Consider the following 16,823-nt stretch of genomic DNA (forward strand, 5'->3'; position numbering starts at 1 on the left):
ACCAGGGACACTCTGTCTTTCTTTACATCAAATCCACCCTGGCAGATCCTCTGAGGAAAGAGAAAATATTAGCATGGGCAAGTACATTACCGTAAGTGGCACATCAGATTCTTAATTAGGAGATAAACATCTGGAACACATGCATTTCCTCGGTTACAGTTTATACTGAGAGCCAGCAGACGAGTCGCAGAGAATGAGTTTCAGGCCACACTGCCAGAGACAGGTGGCTGTCTGTCAATGCAGTCGTATAAGTCTGCATGCTTGTCTAAGGGAGTGTGGACAAGTGGGCAGGGACTCAGGCATCACGTTCTTACTGTAGCGTCAGAGCTGCAAGTTCCAGAAAGGTAGAACAACCTGGTCAAGAAGAGATCAAAATGGCCAATTTAGTAAAGGGCTGTGGGGCATCCTAATATGTACAGGCATTTGGGGAAAATATTTTCAGCTGCTACTTAGAAGATGCCAGCAAAGCCCTATTTTATCAGTCTCTTTTCTCACTGGGTTCCCATTTATCCACTCTCCAGTTATAAAACCCACTCAGCCTTAGGTAAAATTCTGCAAAGTTCTCTCTTCCACATGGTCTCGTGATAGGTGATGTGGGGAGCTAGCTGAGGATCAAAGGAAGTGATGTGGCCAGGGTTACCCAGCAAGTGAGTGGCAAGTGACAAAGCAAAATCCACAGTGAATTCTGTCAATCCAATGCCCTTTTCTCCTGTGAAATCTGCCTGGATTGAATAGTGAATCCCACCTCCCTAAAATTCATGTCCACTGGAAACTCAGGATATGAGCTTATGAGGGTATTTGCACATAGGATTAAGGTAATCTCAAAATGAGATCATCCGGGATTCAAGTGGGCCTTAAATTCAATGACAAGCGTCCTTATGAGTCTATAAGTCATGGATTTCCAAGGACTTCCATCAGGGACCAGCAACTAGGGGAGAGTCCGGAAATGGACTCCTCCTGAGAGTGTCTGGAAGGAACCTTAACGACACCTTGACTTTGGACTTCTGGCCTCTAGAACTGGAAACAAATACATTCCTGTTGCTTTAAGATACCAGGCTGGTGGTCATTCGTTACAGCAGCTACTGGACACTAATGTATCATCTGAGTTACCCTTTGCTGCCAATTGCAAACAAGAGGTTTGAAAACCCCTAACACGAGCAAGCCATTAAAAATTACTTTCAGCTGGGCACAGTGGCTCATGTTTGTATTCCCAGCACTTTGGGAGGCCGAGGCAGGTGGATCACGAGGTCAGGAGATCAAGACCATCGTAGCCAACACAGTGAAACCCTGTCTCTACTAAAAATACAAAAAATGAGCCAGGCATGGTGTCACATATCTGTAGTCCCAGCTACTTGGGAGGCTGAGGCAGAACAATCACTTGAACCAAGGAGGCAGAGGTTGCAGTGAGCTGAGATTGCACCACTGCACTTCAGCTTGGGCAACAGAGTGAGATGCCATCTCAAAAAAAAAATTACTTTTCATTTCATTTCATTTCATCCTTGAATGGAAATAAAATCTCAGACAGAGTTTGACAGAGAAGATGGAGAAGGGAAAAAAAGTATGGTGGCCCACTATGTGTCATCAATAAGAGCCATATTATCTTACTTAACTGCTAATCAAATTAGCATTGTCAGTAGTGTTTTGACCCTATTTTATAAAGGAAGTAAACAAGACTTTAGAGAGACTCAATCTAAGATTGAAATCCATATTGACGGATGATGGAAAATTCTATGTCCTGCAGGAATGGGTTGATGCTATTTGCTTCTTCCTCAGGGGTCTCTGGATCTAGGGTCCACAATCATGCCCTACACACAGGAGTCTGGAGCCTGAATTCTCAGATAGTCTCAGCCCAGCTAACTCTGTGCCTCGCTCTTCTCCCTCATTCACCTACAGCATCTGCTTGGGTCTTGGGTAAATCTCTTCTCCCCAGCATAACTGCAGTAGAGACCCCAGGCTCTTCTCAAGGGACTGGGTCCAGGAGCCTTAAATCCTTCAGTCCGGAGACAGGGTCTGACGTAGGACTTCATACATATTTAACACTAATCCCGTAGAGATGTCTATGCTGGGCTCCCTGCAAGAGGAAGATTTGCCTTACTTAATCCCTCTGGGCCTCAGTGTCCCCTTATGTAAAATATAGATGAAGTAGTATGCTTTAATTTGGGCTGAGTTCAAATCCTCATGCTGCCAATTACCCCTAAGGTCATTTTTCCCCTCCAAGTCTTCTGCATGGGGTTTGAGCAGCCATGAGAGGTTACACACTGAAAGTGTACATGCAAAAGCTATGCAGAGGTTAGTGGTTATTCTTCAACAAAGCTAATCATATTTAATTAAACAGCACATGCCAAAGAGCTATGCAGAGTTTAGCAGTTGTTGTTCAACAAATCTAATAGTATGTGATTTGGACTATTTCTTTAGCTGCCAAAATATTTTTGATAGCCCAGCACAACACCTAAGAGTGCAGGCAGACAGCCTGGATTGAATCCCAGCTCTGCTATTTTTTAGCAGTGTGATCTCTGGCAAGTAACCTAATCTCTCTGTTGCTTAATTTTCTCACCTGGAAAGCTGGAAAACACTAGTACCTTCCTCATGGGGCTATTATGAAGATTAAATAAACTAGCACATATAAAGTGCTTAAACAGGACTTGGTACTAGGGAACAGTGAATGAATATTGGCTTCTTCACATTTACAATTTTCAAAAATACCTTTTTGTTTCTAATGATTTTTTAGGCATAGGAAATGGTCCAGACTAGGCCTTGCTGTTCATCTGCTGATGTCACCTAACATTTGGACAGGAACTAAGAATGCACTTCCGTAACGTATAGGTTGATCAACGTACAATAACCCAAAAGGATTTTCTTCATTAGAACTGAAAATGGAAGGATGGCTTCTTATGGTGAAGTCTCTAGCTTGAGTGGAAAAGCTACTCTACTACCTAGGGCTGTGTGCTTTGGGGCACATTACTTCTCTTTTGTGAGCTTCAATTTATTAATCTGTAAAATGGGCAAATAGGTGCATGTGTTTGTGGATGGTGGGAAGAGTGGGGCGATATGGTGATTGGATCAGGTGATGAGCTTACTTTTATCACTTTGAGGTCACATCTGGCATGCAGTAGATGCTGTGGATTCCCAAAGTCATCAGGTGGCATTGAATGTGTGGCCAGGATAATGACAGAAACTGTCCAGTTCAAGCCAACATCAGGACCAGGACCAGGCATCGGTCTTTGGAGGCAGGCCAGGCAGGGAGAAGACAGATCTGCTCAGGTCTTTGGGGCCAGATGAGCTGTCAGACAATACACAGGCAGGGCATCTCAACGTCCAGTGTGGAGGCCAGCATAAGACCCAGCAGGTGAGACTCTACCTAAGCCATGCTCTGGTTGGGAACAGAACAACACACTGAGCCAAACCCGGGAAAGTCGCTGGTGTCAGGAACTTGGGATAGCCTACATGTGCTGCTTGTCCTTCTAATAGAGCCCTGCAAAACCCAAGGTGCTTTCTATAAGGCTAGCCTCTCCCAAACTTTAAACAACCACATTTTAAAGACTCAAATCCCAGGAGTGCTAATCCACAGACAACATCTTTTTCGTTCATTGGTCCTCTGAGAATGACATGAAGAAATGTCTCAACCACATGACCAACTTCCAAGGTTGGGGTTGAGGTATGAGTCACCTCCCATCACACTTGCTGCGTAACCTTATATGAAATATTCCATCTCTCAGCTTCTGTTTCCTCATCTGGCAAATGAAAAGGGTATTTAGGATCAGTTGATCTCTAAATATCTTCCTGCTCTGGGATTCTACAATTTCAGTTTCTTATATAAAATCTCAGTGTTTGTGCAAAGAGTCCCAGCCCAGATAAAACAGAACATTCCCTATACTTTTCTTAATAATCTTAAAGGAAAAGTGAGCTTTTAATAGGTGTCCCTAGCTATATAAAATGTACATTTAACTGGCTGCTTTCTTCACAGAGAAACTTTGGAAAATGCTTACTCATTTACCTAAAGAACACAAGTTTTGGAATTAAAGGATTTGGAACTGAAAAGTTTCCTACTGTGCTCTCGATTATGTCATTCTGTTCTTAGCCTTTTAACACTCCTGTGCACTCTACCCAGGAAGCAGTCAAGCCAGCATGGGCATCAGTTTCTTAAGTATTTCCCAGTATTATTTTCCAGTACTCTCTTGATTTGGTTCTTCCCAAGATTTTCAATTTTTGACATCTCTAGTCCTTCTTGTTTCAAGGATCCCATTTATACAGATATCCTACAGTGGTGGCCTTTACTTTGGACATTTGGCTCAAACCCTATAGACTGCCTGGATTCCAGGAGCACCAGCTACTCTGCAGAAGAGGTGCCCATCCCAAGGAACCCTCCTCCCTCTCTCCTTTTCTTCCCCCAAGTCTCTTCTTCAAGAAAGGACTTTATGAATAACCTTATCTCTCAACTGGATGTGATACTATAATACATTACCTAGCAAATGTAGAAAAGGGGGCATTATGAATAGAAAACAGCCACCTGGACTTTGTTGATTTGAATACTGGTTCAGAACACTGGAGAAGGCAGCCAATGAGGCTGGGGTCTACTGTTGGCCCATTTGGTGCCCGGAGGAAAGCCTTCCCTCCACACATGCAGCTCTCACCTTCGGAGAAGGCAAATTTCAGAATCTACCAGCTCTCTGCCTCAGAGGGGTCATGATGCGGTTCCTCATAATACAATAGGGAATTCAAAACATACAGTGTGGCATAAAATATCGATTGAGCCCAAGTCCTGAGTGCTTTGCATGCTGGAGAGGGAAGAGGGAAGTGGTGGGAGGGGGTGTAATTTGTGTGGAGGAATGGCAGATGTGGTTGATCCACTTTGGATTTATCTGCCCATCTGGACTTTCAAAAGAAAAGAAAGTGGTGTGGTAACAATTTCATAGCAAAGGCCACAGGCTGGTTAATCTTCAGGGATTTTTTCTGAGTTAACTTCTGAAATCGTTGATTTGGCCTATTGGTTTCATATTAATTGGCTCTGACTAGCTGGAGCACTGCCAGAGAAATCCCAGCACGTTGCACGTTGCAGTTGTCAATCGGCCCTCTTTGGTGCTCTCTGGGGTGCAGCATGGCTGTATGGCTTCTGCCGCGGCACGTGGGCCCTTTCCTAGGAAGCCCTTTGGGGCAGACTCAGGGATTCTGGAATGGGAGGAAAGTTGATGATGAGGGAAAAAATTAACTCCCAATGTGCAATGTTAGCTATTCTGGAAACTGAGCCCATTTCATTTGGGACTTGGGCCAAGCTGCTGAGCTTCAAAGAGAATTCAGAAAGAGAGAGGGGTGTGGGGGAAGGGAGAGAGAAAAGAAGAGAGACTCTGAGAAGGAGAGTCAGAGGAAGAACAGAGAGGGTGACAAAAAGAAAACAGAAAGGCAGAGAAATGAGAAACCGAGAGATGCAGAGACAGAGTGAGAGATACAAACTTACGGAGACAGAAAGAGACCAACAGAGAAAGACACACAGAGAGTCAGATGCAAATAGAAGCAGAGAAAGACAGTGAGAAAACAAAGACTCAGAGACAAAAAAAGACAAATGAAACAGAGATAGAGACACAGAGCTCAGAGAGACAGAGAGACACACAGAGACAGAGAGAAACAAAGAGACAGATGCATATAAAGAAAGACCGAGACAGAGGTTGATGGGTAAGAGGCACTTCCAATAGCGGAAACAGAAATGTCAAGAGCCCACACAAGTGCAGAGAAAAAGAGAGAGAGAATGAGAGCAAGGGCCCAGGCCCAGAGAAACTCAGGGGGCCCTAAGAGCAGCCTCACACTGGGGCTGCCCACCCCCTGTGGCTCACCCAAGCCAGGTCTTTGGGGAATCTGGGGCCTTGAAGCCCCCCCAGGAACCAGGGCGGCCGTGGCCCCAGTGCAGTTCGGATCCCAGGGCCTGCAGAACCGGTTAGTGTGTTGTGTGATGGAACAATGACTGAATCATGAATAACTGAAAACAAAACAGGAGAACAAAGCGGGAAGGAAAAAACCCACAGGAATAGTTTGGAATCCCAATTTCCTACGTGCAGTTGCTAAGCAGTTCCCTGTGGTGTGCGTCTCTCTCTGGGCCTAGAGAAGTACAAGGACTATGAGCAAAGCAGGTGTCAGGGATGTGTGCTGTGTGGTCTCCAAGTTTTCTGGCGCGAAGGGGCTGTTCTTCTTGGGAGGTCAGGAAAAATGCAACTCTCCTGAGACACAAAATAAAAAGGGACTGACTTCTGAGCTGTAGTTGCCCGTTTCCCTGGAGGCCACTCATTAAACCACAGGGGGAAGTGAAAGGCAGCCCTTTACTATCTCTGGAACATACCGTCCGTGCCTCAGATCAGGAAACTGGGTCACTTGGGCTTCCCCCATCTTGTTGCTCTGTGTGTCACTGAAGCCCCCGCTGCCTCCACACCATAGCTGTCACCCTGGTTATTCCAGGCCAGGACAATGTCACCCAACAGTCTTTGTGCCTCCAGCCTAGACTCTTTTCCTCAGACTCAAATCCAACCACATCACTTAAAGGCAGAGGCTGCATTCCACTCGTCTCTTTGAGCCACTACTTAGCAGAGCACAGAGTGAGGGCTCGGTTTCAGTTTTACCTCATTGGAAACACCAGTGTGACCAAATCACAGATTTCCAGCATCTAGTTATCAGGACCATGTCATAGATGCCATGTCATAGATGAGTGCACTCAGAAACAAACTGGGAGAGACCCTTGAGCAAGTTCCCACTTTATGCCCGTTCATTATTGGTGAAGGTTTTGGTCATTCATAGCCCACAGTTTTGAACTGTTCTAGGTTCATTCTCAACTTTCCACCCCAACGTCTTTTGTTATTGTCGCTCAATGGGGATGTGCCAATGCCAAGTTCAGACACATCAGACATGCCAATGGGCCGTATCTAGAGCCTCGAGCCACAGTGTGTGAGATTTTCATTTATTTGGGACTTCGCAAATTCTGGTTGTTTTGATTGTAAGCAACAGATGAACTGGATAACTTGAGAAAAATAAACCAAAAAAGAAACTGTGGCAGGGTATGGTGGCTCATACCTACAATCCCAGCACTTTGGGAGACCTAGGTAGGTGGATCATCTGAGGTCAGGAGTTTGAGACCAGGCTGGCCAACATGGCGAAGCCCCATCTCTACTAAAAATACAAAAATTAGCCGGGTGTGGTGGTGGACGCCTGTAATCACAGCTACTTGGGAGGCTGAGGCAGGAGAACTGCTTGAGCCTGGGAGGTGGAGGTTGCAGTCAGCACTGATCAGGCCACTGCACTCCAGGCTGGAGACAAGAGCAAAACTCTCTTTAAAAAAAAAAAAGAAAAAGAAAATTTATTGGAAAGATTAGTTCACAGGAAAGACAGCTGAGAGATAAGAGGATGCAGGACAGCCCTGAAGATTTAAGTTGCAGGAGTCCCGGGACAAGCTTCTCCCATCTCAGCCCTGGGATGCGCGAGCCCTCCTTGCCTTCCACCTTGTGGCACTGTGCTCAGAATTTCTACAAAAGAGTCTGAGGGGTGCAGACTGGGAAAAGTGTCTCCCCTTGGCCAAGAGAGGAGAGAACCTCTTGATTAAAAATCCCACCAAGCCTGATTCACAGTCCCACAATGATAGCATGAAATGGAGGCAGAGAATCTCCCTAAAGAACAATTTTTGTGATGTTATGACAAGAGGAGGGAAGGGGTACCAGGGAAGCCAACAACACCCACTCTGGGAATTTCATGAATCTGCCCAGGTCCCCCAGCAGGGCGATAGGAAGCCTTGTTCTGTGGGTCCTGCAGCAATTAGGATGAATGTAGGCCTCTTGTTCAAGTTGTCTGGGGGACATGCCGAGGAGGTAGGGCATCAGAGGGCCCTAGTTTTGGGGGAGAGAAAAAGAGGAGATGGCTCCGGGGCTTGGTTTGTGGGAAAATATTCAGGGAGGAACAAAGGAATGGGTGTTGGTGATCACCTGAGCCTGGGCAGCAATTAGGGAGGGTGGGGACAGATCTGTCTGCAGAGCATCTCTGCAAGAGCCCAGAGTCAATGCTGTGTCCCTGGCTCCGAGGCAGAAGAACAAAGAAGAATGCAGGATCGGGGCCTGTTTTTTCCTTTGCTTTGATTGAAAACTCCAATTCTGTATAGGCCAATGTGCTTCCCTGCAACAAACTCGACTGAGACTATACAAAGGTATTTTTAAAGACAACAGTCTCAGACATTCAAAATGATCTTACCCTATACAATTCGTGTAGCTGAGATGGATCAAGGCCACAGGATGGAACCTTTAATATGTCAGTGGACACGCACTGCCCACCAGGACCTCGTCCACAGCTCTCTCCTAATGAAATACACCATGAATGCCTTGACCTTGGCTGCATGGGAACAATGGGTCCCGGCAAAGAGGAGGGGCCCCATTGTTTTCCCCATTGTGTTTCCCATTTACAATATTCCAAAGGGCTTTGGTTTAAGAAAAGCAAAAGCTTTCTGCATAGAAACAGATACCCCTCCCAACTATAAGCATCAAATTTGAAACTTGGCAGATCTTCACGCTGAACACCTGGGCCACTCTGGCTGCTGCCAGTGGCTGAAGGAATGTACATCTATTTCAGTTCAGCCCACACAATAATTAAAAGGACAATTTGCTTCTACATAAAGAATCACAGAATGTAGCCTCAAACCACATAAAAGCCGTCGGTGCACTCGCTGCAGTTTGGCCCTTCCTGGCTGGCCACAGTCTGGTCTGGGAATGGTGGGTGGTGCTTTGTCTGGTGGTGCTCCATTGACTTTCAGGGGCAGCAAGGTGGTGGGGAGGATCCTCTGGGCCCCCTCCTTGCCTGGCCCCATCTTTCCCATGCAGCCAATGTGAACTGCAGTTTTCCCATCTGCAAATTGTAAATAAGAGTACTAACTCTGTCTTTCTCAGGGTTGTGGTGCAGATCAAAAATAAAAAAAAAAAAAATACATGTGACATCACTTCAAACAATATAAGGGTTCTGTACAAATAAACGGTCTATTTATTCTTACCTCTTTGACCTCTGTGAATGTAACGTTAGCATTTCTCTAGAAGTACCCACCAAGAGCAAATAGAAGGGTAGAATTCAAAAGCACCTTGGGAAGAGGGGAAAAGAGAGTATCATCGAGAAAGCATGAGCAAAATTTGGAATTCTACACTTTAACACAACTTGAAGCCAATGGTTTGTTGGTAAATATTTAACAACCAGCTCTCTGGAAGAAAAAAAGGCCTGAGTTGTAGTATTTACCAATTTCCCTTGTGTAAATATTGCCAACCAGAACCAATTTTGAGATATCAATGTGACATCGATTGGCTCTTTCTCTCTTGCTCTCTCTCCAATAGGAGCTGCCTCTGGCATGCCACTATCCTAAGTTGTAACCAAAGTTGTCCTGCAACACAGGAACCTTTGGATTTCAGAGCCCACTGACTGAGGAAAGCAGAACTGGAGAGCCCTAAAGGGTACTCCTCCTCCATGCTGCATGCATGAGGAAACATGAAGGGGTGAGACCCTTTTCCACAGTGATGTTGACTCAGGGCCTTGTCCAGTGAAGGACTGTTTGATCTCCCCTGACCAGTCTGATGAGAAAAAGCCCTCCCAGGCTGGACCAGGGAAAAGGATCTAGTCAGAACCAATTAATATGAAACTAACAGGCCATGAGGCATTCCTGAATAAGGGAAGGGAAAATGTTTTTGTTTTCCCTTCTCCAGTGGGATGTGAGTACTATCCTGAAGACAGCGATGCTGTGAAGGACAAACTCCTAAATGCAACTCAAGAAGTTTTCACATAAAGCTCAAGTGGAAGAAAATCAGTGGCTTGATGTCCGCAAAAGAGTGGAGAACTGACAACAACTGAACGATTGTTCTTCAGAACTCATGCTTGTAGCAGAGGAATTAAAATAATGATCTCTGGCAATCTCTTGGAAAGATGATATCAAGTTAGAAGCTCTGGCAAACTCCAGCAAGCATCGCTTGGTAAAGACTGGAACTCACAGGCAGAAGCACTGGCAGACTACATGGATGCCCAGTGGAAAGTGGTCTGTGCCAGGGCAGAGCTGAACATGCTGCAGAGTTATACTCTAGAACAGGGGTCCCCTACTCCCACGCCACTGACTGGTCCCGGTCCATGTCCTATTAGGAACCGGACCACACAGCCAGTAAGCAGCGGGCAAGCAGCTGAAGCTTCATCTGTATGTATAGCCACTCCCTATCACTCGCATTACCACCTGAGCTCCATCTCCTGTCAGATCAAAGGTGGCATTAGATTCTCATAGGAGCGCGACCCCCTATTGTGAACTGTGCCTTTGAGGGATCAAGGTTGCGTGCTCCTTATGGAAATCTAATGCCTGATAATCTGTCACTGTCTTCCATCAACCCTGGATGGGACCATCTAATTGCAGGAGAACAAGCTCAGGATTCCCATTGATTCTACATTATGGTGAATTGCATAATCATTTTATTATATATTACGATGTAATAATAATGGAAATAAAGTGCATAATAAATGTAATGTGCTTGAATCATCCCCAACATCCTTCTCCCTGGTCTGTGGGAAAAAAAATGTCTTCCACTAAACCAGTCCCTGGTGCCAAAAAGGTTGGAGACCACTGCTTTAGAAAAGGGCCACCCCATTGCTCCTCCCTGATACAGGGCAAGAGATATTCGAATCTTGTAAGCCTGGGGACAAGGAGTCCAAGCTTGGGCATCAGCTGCCCAGAAGAGGCGCTGGCCAGTGCTAGGAGCAGCATTTGAAAACCTGGAGATAAACAGACTTTGTGTGCAGGTCTACCAGCTGGAAGGAGGCACTGAGGTTATCAGAGGATACCCCTACTTATTTCCCTACAGAAGTTCTCCCTGGATTTATGGAGGAAGAATGTGAGAAAAAAAGAAATTTCAATTTACTGAATGCTTACTATGTGTCAGGCAGTATCAGTTGCTTCCCATATTTGATATTCTTTAATTTTTCCAAAAGCCCTATGAGAAAAGTACTAAATCACAGTTAAAAGAGGAAGGTCTGAAGCTCAGATTGAATGACTTCTTCAGATTCTTGGAGGAGAGAGACAGGAATCCAACCTGTGCTTCTCACTGCAAAGCCATGGCTTTTCTGTTCCATGACGGTGAAAGAGCTTTCACAAGCTTAGAGAGGTGGTTCCCAATTACAGAAGAACTTTGGAATCACCTGGGGAGTGGAGAATTAAAAGAAAACAAAAACCATACATAAGTCCCACTCTTAACGATTCTGTTTCATAGCTCTAGAATATATCTTAGGCACTGGTGTTTCTTAATAGCTCCAGACTTCTAAGATGAAAACTTAGAATACTTTTTATTATATTTTGTTTTGTTTCAATTAGTGTTCAGAGGAGCTACTAGGTCAATGGGAGCTAGCATAAAATCTAGCTCCAAAGGGAATTCATTCATTCAATAAGGGATACCCGTAAGAAAAGAAGAGTGATGAGTGAATAGAGGGATTCTGAGCTCTGGGAATCAGAATGTCCCTGTGGCATGGCAGGAATAGCCGGTGGGATCCCCTGGAAGGTCAGCTGATTCTGCTTCCTTTAAAGTGGTCTGATGATGTGAAAGTTTGTATCTGAAAACATGTTGGTCTAAGAATGACACACACATGTACACACACACACATACACATACACACTTCAACTGACCACCAGTGACATGAAGTGGACCAAGGAAATGGTTCTGCTTTCTTGTTCTAAGGCAGGAAGAACAAAGGTGCTGGGAATAATAATACATTTCACCAGAAAGATCTGCAGCAGATTTACCCATCCTTGAGAAATATCCCTTTGGCTCTCTCTCTCTCATTTTCCTCAACTTTCTTTTTTTCCCCTCTTAGACTTTTCTAGTTGCCTCTCTTCTCACACATGCTGCTGTCCCTCCATGATAAACAAGACCACCACAGAGAGGGAGCCAGTAATAAAGGAATGACGTTCTATTTCCCTGAAATTCATTCCCCAGGCCGATCTCCCTAAACCTCAGTTCTGATTGTCACTCTCCTATATAAACTCCCTCAAGGCCTCCTCACGGTCCATTGGAGGGGTGAGATTAGAAAAGAGGAGACAGAGGCAGACTGCAGGAATGAAATCCTAGCATGGCTGCGCTATACCTATGTTAAGCTTGAGCAAGTTACTTAGCCTGCTCTGTGTCTTGGTTTCCCCATCTGTAAATGGAGATAATAATAGTCACTACTGGCTGGGCACTGTGGATCGTAATGTAATCAGAGCACTTTGGGAGGCCAGGAAACCTGGATCACTTGAGGTCAGGAGTTCGAGACCAGCCTGGCCAATATGGTGAAACCCCATCTCTACTGAAAATACAAACTTAGCTGGGCGTGGTGGTGCAACCTGTCGTCTCAGCTACTCGGAGGCTGAGGCAGAAGAGTCACTTGAACCTGGGAGGCAGAGTTTGCAGTAAGCTGAGATTCCACCACTGCACTCCAGCATGAGCAATAAAATGAGATTCCATCAAAAAAAAAAAAAAAAAAAGGCACTACCTTATAGGGTGGTTTTGAGTTTTAGAGTTAACACATGTGAAATGTTTAGATGTGCATCTGACACACATTACTTGCCTAATGAATGTTGTTGCTGTCATTGTTATAGCTGCTACTATCTCATTCTCTCCCGCATACAATTTACATTCCAGCAGCATGGAATTACTTGCAGTTATTGGAAGCCACCATTCTCTCTTATGGTATTTGCTCATGCTTCTGCTTTCAAAACACTCCCCCATTTTGTTATTTTTCTATTGTTGTTGTAACAAATGACCACAAACTTTGTGGCATACCCCAAGGCAAATTTATCATAAGGCAAATCTGTTATCTCACAGTTCTGGAGATCAGAAGTCCCACATGGGTCTCACTGGCTAAAGTCAAGGTATCGGAAGGGCTGCATTTCTTTCTGGAGGTCCCAAGGGGAGAATCTGTTTCCTTGTATTTTCCAGCTCTTATAGGCTGCCTACATTTCTTGGCTCATGGCCCCTTCCTCTATCTTCAAAGGCAGCAACATCACCAGGTTGAGTCCCCAGATCACATCCCTCTGACCATTCTTCAGAAGTGACATCTCCCTTTGACCACAGCCAGGAAAGAAATGTTCTCTGTCTCTAAGGACTCACGATTAGATTGGGCTGACCTGGAAAATCCAGGTTAATCTCCTTACATGAGGTCCTTAACCTGAATCACATTCGTAAAGTCCCTTTCTACGGAAAGTAACAGATTCATAGCTTCCAGCAATTAGAATATGGGCATCTTCTGGGGTAGGGGACATTATTCTGCCTATTATACCTGTTGATTTCTTGCAACCTCTCAAGACTCATCTCAATATTTATATCTGTTTGCCTTCATCTTCGTTATAATACTATGGCAATGACAAACAAGTCCCCGTTTAGCAACTGAAAAAAGAAACTGAAACTCAGAGAGTTCAAGGGCCTTGTCCAAAGTCATTCATGCAGCTATTTATTGGCAAAGGAGAAAATTTAGGTCTGCTGTGTCCTGAAATTTTGGAAGCGAAGTCATAACTGATGAGACACAGATATACAAGGTGTTAAAAATGCAGGATGGACACTGTTGATGTCAAGGAGTTAACATGCCCCTCTCCGCTACATTCGGAAAAGCTACTCCATGTGACCACATTTGGGTCATATCTATAATTGTTACCAGTGCGCTTTATATTTTAACGGTTATCTTTGTAATTAAAAGTATGCAGTTATACAGTGACTTTTGTATCTCTAAATCAGAATTGGTTTGGACTTTAGGGATTCCCTTTCTGCTTTTCTTTTTTAATTTCATAATTCTCCCAAAGAATGTGGAGCTTCCTAAACTTTCTAAAGGTGTAGCTTCCTTAGCTTTCCTATAAAAATCTATTTAGGTCCTTGAATCACACCAGCACTATTGGGAACACACGTTCAGTGGCACTGGGCAGCTAATGAAAATATGCTTGCTAACATGGAATGTAGTGGGTGGCATGGAGAAGGACACAGAGATAGTGCAGGTTTACATCTCGACTCGACTCAATTCAAGCATCAGCTCCTCTAGAAGGATCTTCTCACACTCTCCACCTCCCAGAATAGGTTAGGGGCCTCATGGATTAACTCCTTCAGGTTTGGGGGCTTGCTTTTCTCATGAGCCTGGGGTCCTTTGGCTCTGAATCCCCAGTGCCAAGTACAGAGCATGACCCATCTATGGCTCTGAATGACTAAAAGAGTGAATGACCAATATTAGGCACTAGTAACATGTAAATCCTCCTGTATTGGTTAAGGTGCTTTAGTGAGAAGCTATAGAAACCAACCTAGATTGGAATGGAATAGAGAATGTAGCTAGATTGGAATGGAATGAGAGAGTGTGGCTATAACAGCTCAGACCTGCAAGAGGACAGGCCCCTGGGGGCTTCCAAGGTAGCCAGACAAATAGCCTCTTCAAGACACCATCTTTTGGGTGGGAAAAAAACCTATAACCATTTTATTCAGCTTTTGCGTGACTAAATTATACAACTGAACCCATGCCTAGGGTCTCTCTTCTTTATCATTGAGTTATATAGATATTCTTACACCAATACCAAAACCTTTTAATTATGTAATTTAATTTTATAGATATTTTAATATAGTTAATTTATATATGTTTGCGAAGACATATTTAATTTTATATAACTTAATTATATAATTTAATAAATATATAATACATTATATAATACTCTGTGTATTATGTCCTATGTGTTTTATATATAAGTCACATACATGCACATGCATTCAAATTTGGAGGCACAGAGAAAGCGCTGTGGGATTTCAGAGACAAAAGCATCTATCTGTAATTTGGGAAATCAGAAAATAATTTAATGAGGAGGTGCCATTTGAGCTGTACTTTGAGGTAGGATTTGGCCCCGAATGAACCAATGAAAAGGCATTCCAAGGAAAAGGAATTGCTTTAGCAACATGACAGAGACAGGAAAACACAGGTTAGGATGCTGTCCACTACCAACCTATAAAAGCAAGTATTATAGCTTGGTTGGATTGTAAGAAATGTTCAGAAAGGAGAGATATTAGAAATTAAGTTTCAGAGAGTCAGATTGCATCAGGATCATAGATGCTCTGGGTGCCAGGCCAGGAAGAGGGAGTGACCTTGATTCTGAGGCAGTAGGAGCCCTAGAGAGTTTCGCAATGGAATGCCTTTACCTGTATTTTGGTAAGATGATGGCGGCAAGTAGATTTGAGGGAAGCAAGGATGGACAAGGGAAAACAATCAAGTCAGTGCTTCAGGATTTTAAGCAGAAGATGAAGAGGCCTAAACAAGTGGCAAAGAAATATTTCCCCATGATCTAAGTCAGCATTTTCTATTTATTCCTAATACACTGCATTAAAAGAAACTGATTGAAGGTTGCAAAGCCAAAAGCCTTGTATTTAGGCAACAAACAGAACAGAAAAGCTGACTTCCCCACTTTTTCCCTCCCCAAGAGCCTCCAAGGCACTTAAAGTATTAGAGTTTGTGTATTCTGGCTATATCTGAGTAGCCCTGTAACAGATGGATCTTTTAGGAGAGCAACTTCGTCTTAGGCAGAGCTTCTCAACCTCAGGATGACTGACCTTTGGGGCCAGACAGTTCTTTGTTGTGGGGACTTTTCTGTGCATTGATGTTTAGTAGCATTCCTGGCTTCTATCCACTAGACGTCAGTAGCAAACCCCAGTAAGGTGACAGACAAAAATGTCTTTAGACATTGCCAAGTTTCCCCCGATAACCTCTTGTTTAGTGGGCCCTTGAGCCAAAACCTCTCTATTAGTGGATTCGTAGCAGGGCTATGCAGTTAGAGGAGCTGGGGGATGGGATGTGCTTGGATTTTGGTGTTGGGCACCAACCCATTCCCACCACTTAAAAGGTATAGATCCTTGGACAAATCACTTATAAGCTCACCAAGCTTCAGTCTCATCGCCAAGAAGATGAAGACAATAATAACTATTTCAAAGGATTGTTTAGAAAAGTAGATGAGATGATGTGTGTGTAAAGAGAGAAATGCAGTGAGTTGCACACTGTCGCTGCTCAATAATTCAGATGCATTTTCCTTAGCTCTTTAATGTGGCTTTTTTTTCTTGACACAAAGGGAGACTCTTCTCTTTGCTATAAAGTGCTTTAAAATACCCACTTTTTAGTCCAACGTAAATCCCAGGCTTCAGAGTCTTGTTTATGGAAGCCACATGCAGAAGGTTGAGCTGATAATCAATAACCCACAGTACAAGGTCTATCTCCAGTCAACAGGGGACAGCTGGTACTAGGTTTGGCTGCATTCAGCCTCTGAAATGATTGTTCTTGGTAAGGCGATGGCCACCCCAAATAAACCCTCCTCGTGGGACTGCAGTGGCAGTTCCCATGTACATCAGAGACTCTGAAGCTTTAAGAATGAGAATGTGAAGGACTGAAAACAGTGGGCCTTCATCCTGCTCATGAAGACTCCAGATGGTTAATTTCTTCTGAACTTTCAAATAACTGTGACTCTTCTTCCTTTTCTCTCCCCTCAGACTCTTCTCTTTTTTTAATATGTGTTTATTTATTTGAGATGAAGTCTCTCCCTGTCGCCCAGGCTGGAGGGCAGTGGCACGATGTTGGCTCACTGCAACCTCCGCTTCCTGGGTTCAAGTGATTCTCGTGTGTCAGCCTCCCAAGTAGCTGGGATGACAGGCATGAGCCACCACGCCCAGCTAATTTTTTGTACTTTTAGTAAAATGGGAGTTTCACCATGTTGACTAGGCTGTTCTCGAACTCCTGACCTCAAGCGATCCACTTGCCTCAGCCTCCTAAAGTGCTGGGATTACAGGTGTGAGCTACCACACTCAGCCTGACTC

The sequence above is a fragment of the Cebus imitator genome, unplaced genomic scaffold, assembly GCF_001604975.1.
Source record: "Cebus imitator isolate Cc_AM_T3 unplaced genomic scaffold, Cebus_imitator-1.0 Scaffold244, whole genome shotgun sequence".
Taxonomy (NCBI): domain Eukaryota; kingdom Metazoa; phylum Chordata; class Mammalia; order Primates; family Cebidae; genus Cebus; species Cebus imitator.